The sequence below is a fragment of the Pelobates fuscus genome, chromosome 6 (genome assembly GCF_036172605.1).
Source record: "Pelobates fuscus isolate aPelFus1 chromosome 6, aPelFus1.pri, whole genome shotgun sequence".
NCBI lineage: Eukaryota > Metazoa > Chordata > Amphibia > Anura > Pelobatidae > Pelobates > Pelobates fuscus.
This window is the reverse complement of record NC_086322.1, coordinates 204804139-204813300: the sequence shown is the minus strand read 5'-3', so window position 1 is coordinate 204813300 and position 9162 is coordinate 204804139.

Below are 9162 nucleotides of genomic sequence, written 5' to 3'. Positions count from 1 at the left end.
TACATTATCCTCCCCATAGCCAGTAACCTGTTTATTATACATTATCCCCCATAGCCAGTAACCTGTGTTTATTATACATTATCCCCCCATAGCCAGTAACCTGTGTTTATTATACATTATCCTCCCATAGCCAGTAACCTGTGTTTATTATACATTATTCTCCCCATAGCCAGTAACCTGTGTTTATTATACATTATCCTCCCATAGCCAGTAACCTGTGTTTATTATACATTATCCTCCCATAGCCAGTAACCTGTGTTTATTATACATTATCCTCCCATAGCCAGTAACCTGTGTTTATTATACATTATCCTCCCATAGCCAGTAACCGGTGTTCATTATCCCCCCATAGCCAGTAACCTGTGCTTCTTATACATTATCTCCCCCATAGCCAGTAACCTGTGTTTATTATACATTATCCCCCCACAACCAGTAACCTGTGTTTATTATACATTATCCCCCCCATAGCCAGTAACCTGTGTTTATTATACATTATCCTCCCATAGCCAGTAACCTGTGTTTATTATACATTATCCCTCCATAGCCAGTAACCTTTGTTTATTATACATTATCCTCCCATAGCCAGTAACCGGTGTTCATTATCCCCCCCCCCCCCCCTAGCCAGTAACCTGTGCTTATTATACATTATCTCCCCCATAGCCAGTAACCTGTGTTTATTATACATTATCCTCCCATAGCCAGTAACCTGTGTTTAATATACATTATCCTCCCATAGCCAGTAACCTGTGTTTATTATACATTATCCTCCCATAGCCAGTAACCGGTGTTCATTATCCCCCCATAGCCAGTAACCTGTGCTTCTTATACATTATCTCCCCCATAGCCAGTAACCTGTGTTTATTATACATTATCCCCCCACAACAAGTAACCTGTGTTTATTATACATTATCCCCCCCATAGCCAGTAACCTGTGTTTATTATACATTATCCTCCCATAGCCAGTAACCTGTGTTTATTATATATTATCCTCCCCATAGCCAGTAACCTGTGTTTATTATACATTATCCCCCCACAACCAGTAACCTGTGTTTATTATACATTATCCTCCCATAGTCATTTATCGTTGGACCTAGGCAGCATGATGTCTTAGGCCGGCCCAGAGAGTGAGTGAGTGAGTGAATAATATAATATATATAAATCGGGTTCATGCAAAGAGGGTGAAAAGGTATTAACGCCTTAAGGACCGGACTGTTTTTGTGATGTTGTACATTTGCGACCAGGCATCTTTTTGACACTTTTGTGGTGTTTGTGTTTAGCTGTAATTTTCCGCTCTCTCATTTACTGTTCCCATACAAATTATATAATGTTTTTTTCAGGACAAAAGGGGCTTTCTTTACATACCATTATTTATATAATCTCATGTAATTTAATTTAAAAAAAAATGAAAAAATATGATGAAAAATTGAAAAAAATACATGTTTTTTGACTTTTACTTGAAAAATCTTTTACTCATCTACAAAAGCGAATGAAAAAAACTGCTAAATAGATTCAAAATGTTGTCCTGAGTTTAAAAATACCCAGTGTTTACATGCTTTTTGCTATTTTTTTTGCATGTTATAGGGCTATAAGTACAAGTAGGATATTGCGGTTTCAAAACATACATTTTTAAAATGTATCAATAGTGACATTGTAACACTATTATCTGACATAAATCTCTGAATACCACCCCACATGTACAGATTTTTTTTTTAAAGTAGACAACCCAAGGTATTCAATATGGGGTATGTCCAGACTTTTTTAGTAGCCACTTAGTCGCAAACACTGGCCAAAGTTAGTGTTCATATTTGTTTGTGTGTGAAAAAAGTAAAAAACTAAATTGAACGCTAATTTTGGCCAGTGTTTGTGACTAAGTGGTTACTAAAAAAGACTGGACATACACCATTTGCAATACATTGGGTTGTCTTCTTTTGCAAATGGTATGCCATCATGGGGGTAATTCTCATTCCTCGGCTACCATACGCTCTCAAAGGCAACGTAACCAACCTGGCCATTTTCAATGTAAAAATATTTGACCCTGTAACTTTCAAAAACGCTATAAAACCTGTACATGGGGGGTACTATTATACTCAGGAGACTTTGCTGAACACAAATATTAGTGTTTCAAAACTGGAAAATGTATCACAACAATTATATAATCAGTAAAAGTGCTGTTTGTGTGTGAAAAATTAAAAAAAAAGTCACTTTCACTGACAATATCATCGCTGTGATATGATTTACTGTTTTGAATCACTAATATTTGTGTTCAGCGAAGTCTCCCGAGTAAAACAGTACCCCCCATGTACAGGTTTTAGGGTGTCGTAGAACGTTACAGGGTAAAATACAGTGCTAACAAATTAAATTCTCTGGACTTTCGACCTGGGTTGGCAGGCAGGTCCCTTAAGTTGCAATCAATAAAATTACTTAATTATGTAAAAATATGACATAAATACACACGTAGAATTTAAATATATATGCATATTTATATATTTGAAGTCTACGTGTATATTTATATAATTATTTATGTAATTTTGTATATGGACATATGAATAGTTCGTATTCTTTTTATTTATTTATATATACATAGATATATATACAATTTAATTCTAAGTGTATTTTGATATAAATATATATATATTAATATCAAAATACAGTTAGAATAAAATTTCATATAGATATATAATTTTTTTCAATTGTTATTATTTTTACCTTTTTTTATTTATTTTAAATTACTTATTATTTGTATTTTATAATAATATATATATACAATATATATAGTTATTATATATATTATATATATACACGTGTGTAATTTAATTATAAGTGTATTTTTATATTAATATATGTACATATTAATATAAAAATAAACTTAGTATGACATTATATATATATATATGATATATAGACGTATATTATATGCATATAATATATGTCTATATATCATATATATACACATATATAATTTTTTTTTTTTTTATTAACTTTAACTTTATTTTTTTAAATGATTTTACACTAGCAGGGAGACTGCCTGTCAGCACAGACAGTCCCCCTGCAGGCAGACACATGGACACCTATTGTGACCATGTGGTCGCCCTGTTGAGCGATCACATGGCCACAGGGGTCCTAATCCGCCATGGGGAGACTGTCTGGGCTGCAGGCAGTCTCCCCACACCGGGACCAACGGCGATCGGGTAAGTACATACGACCGTTAGGACGGTTCAGGACCGTCAGCGGTCGGCAAGGCAAAAATGCAGATGACGGTCCTTACACACTTATTGCATCAAATTTACAAAGCCAAACTTTTAAAAGGTTTCCTCATTTCTTTCTCGGGATGAGGAATATATCGGTTGTAGACTGAGGATTTCCATCTGCCCAATCTTTTAATAATATGCACTGGAGTGTCAATGTTGAAGGAGACCGAAGCTGCCCCTATTCTAAATGAAAGACCCGAGACATGGATACAACCCAATCTTAGGAGTAGTGTTCTGATGTTCGTTTTAGAGGTTTGTAGAGAAAGTATATAGTGATCATGATTTTTAGTGATATCCAATATTTTTAAGGTGTTCTCAAACAAACATAAAATGCTATATAAAATTTGTGGGAATATCGAATAGTCGTGTACAGTAAATCAGAGAGGGCTCAGAATATCGAACCATCAATCGGTAACCTGGATGAAGTAGGGGGTCTATCTGTTTTATTAAATACGCGGTAATATGCTTTTAATAGGATAGGACGTTAGGAAAGGTGTGTGATTGGGATAAGTGGTTGTATTTACCTTATCCTGGGACCGACCTGGCTCCTAAGCTTGAGCCGCGCGTGGCTGAATCACTCCTGCCTCCACGCGAGCCGCATGCGGCTTGATCTCCTCTTCTGACTTAGCCGCGTGCAGTGATCGGTCACGTGGCCCGCCTGGCACTAGGAGCACGGCTCGAGTCACAAGCTCGCTCTTAAAGGGGCAGTGGGAGCCAAAAGTTGATTCAGGCTCCCATTGGCCCACGTCATTCCAGCACCCCCACACACAAATGTTTTGGGGGCACAATAGCTTGCATTTAAAAAACAAAAACAAAACTTTTTTGACTGTAATATAATAGCAGTCAGTTTCCTTCACACGTGTGCGTTTCAGGGCCTGCCAGGGCACAGTGTCACACCAGTGCAACTCATATCTGGTGTAACAGTAGTGTACATTTAAAAAAAAAAAAAAAATACAGGGGGCTTGTTGTCACCTTTCGGGGACCCTTGGTGTTGTACGTGGCTGGGTGGAGGAAGAGACCTTCAATGACATCAGTGAGGACAAGGAATGGGACATGGCTAGCTTGGAATCCAACCTTGTGCAAATGGGGAGTTTGCAGTTGTGCAAATGGACTGTTTGCGGTGCGTTAAACGGGGAGTTTGGTCTGTCACTGTGAAGCGGGCGTAACCCTTACACTACCTGATCGATACAACATCATACCTGATGTTTTAAAGCACGTTATTCCAAACAATTTAGGAATGTTAGGTGATTTATGCCCTTTATAAATTAAAACAAGACTCTGCATCAACTATGTAATTTTCCATGGGAGTTTTGCCATGGATCCTCCTCCGGCATGCCACAGTCCAGGTGTTAATCCCCTTGAAACAACTTTTCCATCACTATTGTGTCCAGAAAGAGTCCCTGTGGGTTTTAAAATTCGCCTGCCTATTGAAGTCTATGGCGGTTCGCCGGGTTCGCGAACATTTGTGGAAGTTCGCGAACGGAAAATTTTATGTTTGCGACATCACTATAGGTTACGTTTTCCAATTACTTCACAAAGGCATACCATTTCCTAAAGAAGACACCCCAGGGTGTTTCAAAAGTCATATTTGAAACCTTAGCGTGGTATTATTTTTTCGCTAGCCTGTACCAAGTGTAGAGGTAATACGCATTTTCCCCATTTTTAAAACTTTTTTTTAATTTTAAAGTTTTATTCAGCTTTTAACAACTTATTTTACTATTTTAAAACTTTTTCACTTTTCTTTTAACCCATAACTAGCCTAACAGTAAATCCCCCAATTTCCCCACTCACTTCTACCCACCCTAGCTAAATAAATATTTGACAAAATTTTTAAGTAACTAAATAAATTTAACCCCTGAGGATTAAAAAAAAAAAAAAAAAAAAAAAAAATAACCCTCAGGGGTTAAAAGAAAAAAAAATCAGATCACAGTGAAATACAGACAGTGATCAAAGGGCAGGGAAGGGGTTCAATTTTATTTGAAAGAGGTGAGGGGGGGGGGGGGAGTGGGATTTTATTACAGCCAGAGACAGATCAGCACCAATCTGTCTCTCTGCAGTTCACAGCTCACAAGGAGCTGCAGGGAAACAGATCGGGTTTCACTGCAGCACATGTGATAGCTCTGTCTAGAGGTCAGAGTGATCACATGGGCTGAATCAGTGAAACTGCCCATGGTAGTGTGCCTCTGACACACTACAGGAACATTAACCCCACAATTGCAGCAATCTGGGGTTAATTTTCATTTTAGACGGAAATTTTCTGTCCACCATCCTTAAGGGGAGTGCTGCAATGACGGAAAATTTCTGTCCAGCATCCTTAAGGGATTAAGCTCTTTATGTTAACAATACTGCAATATTAGATGGTTTTTGTCTTGACATATTTCACTGCGACCCATGGGAGAGATCATACCTACATCCATATCCACCAGTGGGAATTGTACCACTACACGCAGTTACTACTGGAGCTTGTATGATAGTTCTAGTAAATCTGAGTGGGCACTTACACACTTTGTTTTTCACATTTTTGTGTTACATACTACACTATCAGTTTTCCTTTTATTTTACTTTTTCCTGTATATGCACCTTATGAGAACAGATTCCACCACATAGGATTTGAAATCATCCGAAGAACATTGGGACTATTTAATAGATTATCCAGATTTATTTGTTGCTTTTATAGCTCTTCTTTATACATTGTTGTTTTATCTAGGTGCAAACTATTTTGCTGTACCCTTTTATTCTATAGAAAGATTGTGCCTTTTCAAGTCATAGAGAAGCAGGGATTTCCCAACCAATCCAATGCTACTCATGGAAAAGCTGTGGGGTTTTTTTTGTTGGCACATGTGCACTAATAGAATGCTTTTCATAGAGCAGCATTGCATCCAGAGTGAGTAAGAGCACTTTTATAGGTATCGGACAGCCAGGATCGAGTATCCTAGGAACTTTATAAAAGTGCACATTTCTTTGAAATCCAAAAATAAATAAATTTATAAATAAGAAATATGTTTATCCCTAGTGTGTTAGGGCTCTGAAATGTTCCTTTCATATACATATGTGCTGCTCAGGGAGCAAACATTAAAATTATGCAACTCTCTACTAGCAAAATGGCATCTATAATTGTTGAGGTTATTAGAGGGATTGGATATAGACCTATATGAGCTGACTTCACCTTTTAATACAAATATGCAATCTTCTCTCTCAATGATTCAATAAAATCATTCCATTATATTTCACAATTTCTAGTTTTTTGTTTTTAAAAACAGGCAAAGAGAAGCAGCAACATGCACATTGCAGTTTAAGGAAATCATTCATGTCTTCAAGCGTCACTAACAAGTTCATTATTCAGTGACATGGTTTCTTCTTATGGTCAGGTGCCCAGAGATGTAACACTTCCTGACCCATAGTGCAGCATTACTACTTTGTATTGGATCTTTCATAACTGAAACTTTTATGCTTCTCCGGGAATGTCCTGGAGCCTCCCAACAGCAACAGAAAATTTTTATTTTACAATCAAGGAGTCAGTACTTCTATGTTAAAAAATACAGGTTGTGCCAAATACAGAGACCAATATATGCGTCAGATATTTTTAATTGTTAACAGTCTCTTCTACACAATGGGTTGAGGGTATCCCTCAGTGTTTGCAGCCTGCACTTTCATATTCTAAGTTGACAAATCTAGCGCTTATCCTATTTTTATGTATTCAAGGTCATAATGTTTTCACAAGGTCACAAATTAAGGAGAGCTCTTAAATTTAAAAGACATTTGAGTAGGGGGAGCGTAGTGCATTCAAATGTGCTGCCAGTTTGGTGTGTCATAAGGTACCTTTATATATAATAAAAAAAAAAATACATGCTAAAATGAAGAACAGATAATTCCAGAATAGGTATGAACATACTAGAAATTACTCTGTTTCTTCAGTTCAAGTGGACCATGAACAGTCCCAGGACAACACCGATGAAAATATCACTTTTCTCATTGGATAACTACGTGGATAGGCAATCTCCTCCTCCTCTCCCCCCCCCACCCCCCCCCCCGACCAATTCCAGGTTCAGGAATTGAGAATTATCATAAGCCAATACTTTGTATTTAGAATATTATTATTATTATTATTATTGCCATTTATATAGCGCCAACAGATTCCGTAGCGCTTTACAATATTTTGAGAGGGGGGGGATGTAACAATAAATAAGACAATTACAAGAAAACTGACAGGAATAATAGGTTGAAGAGGACCCTGCTCAAATGAGCTTACAGTCTATAGGAGGTGGGGTATTAGAAACATTAGGATAGGAAATATCAAGTAGGAGTGAAGCAGAGCTGGAGGAGAGAGCAAAGCACTATTCCATAGGGACAGGTATGTAAGGGAGAGATTACTCTGGGAGGCCATACGCTTTCCTGAAGAGATGGGATTTAAGGCCCTTCTTAAATGATTGAAGGCTAGGGGAGAGTCTGATGGCAGTAGGCAAGTTATTCCATAGGAGAGGAGCCCGTGAGAAGTCCTGCAAGCGTGAGTTGGATTTGTTGACATAGAAGAAGGAAAAAAAAAAAAGCCATGTTGCCACCGGAGTGATCTTAACATTGTATATAACTTTATTTAAATTATAAAAATACATTCAATATTTCAATAAATTGTAAGATAGGGGAACTACACAATAAGGTCAATTAAAATCTAAGATGTGTAACATTGATATGAATAGGAATATTTATGTTTGCATACATGGATTGCTATGTGTGTATGACTTGCAAATCCTTTAACTATTTTGTTTTTTAAAATGGCATATATATGTACAATCATGCAGATCTTGGCAAAAAAAAAATAGGCACTGTTCCAACCTACTAGCTCAACAATGAATCATTTAGTCAAAATACATAGTTTAAAGCTATTTACTTTGCTTCAGTTACATAAAGGTGTGCAAATTTATTTTAAACCATGAATTTGAAAGTGGGGGAATTTTATTTACAGTTACACAAAAAACCCTCAACATTTAAAGTCTTATTTATTGATTATGTAAGAAATAGATGCATTCTGTGAATACTAAAATTCTGAACCCAATCATGTAAGGAACAACATTTCATTAGTGTAAATTTCAAAAGAAGAGAGGGGTTCAAAGCCACATGTTAAAGTAGGGAAAGACAGAATATGAACAAGTCATCTACTAGTGTACAATTTTAAAGGTCTTTAAGGACAAGGCACATTTTAATTCTCAGATTGCATTTATAGATGCAAATGAGGTCCATACTGACAAGGGGCCATACCTATTGCTGCCTTGGACTTTTCATAAAAGAAAGCTGATGTCTGTCCCTTCTAGTACATGGTCTAAAAAGGCTATCCATTCTTGGACTTGGTTCTATGCTTTTGCAGCAGATGAACTTTCATGAAATCAAGGCCCATTATGTGTTCTCTGCGTATTATATTTATAATCTGCATATTATTTTTATATGAGTGAACACAATCTATCATAATATATGAAAAGCCTTTTATTGAATTGACTTGTAACCATGCAAAACTTACATAATTCTTTTCATCGTGTCTCCTCCTTAGAGTTCACATGCTTGGTTTTTGTTGAAGTGTGTGAAAGATGTACTGATTACCAGCTAAAGCCATTTTAAAATTTAGTGTCAGGTAATCTGACATTCTAGATACTGTAGACTGTAACTGCATTCGAAATAGCACAAGGTCCTATCCATACCTCCAATATGGCTGGCTTCAAGACCACACATGATGGGAGAATATTAATAACTCAAGTGTAGAATACAAAAACTGGATTAAAAAAAGTTTGTAAAATAATTGTGTGGTCTCCCCTCCATTCAAATAAAAAGTAAAATATGGCAAAATATACAAAAAACAGCAAACTAGTAGGTAGCCCTGTAATATGCAGAGAGAATAGTTGCAAATAAAACATGAACAGCCAAGTGA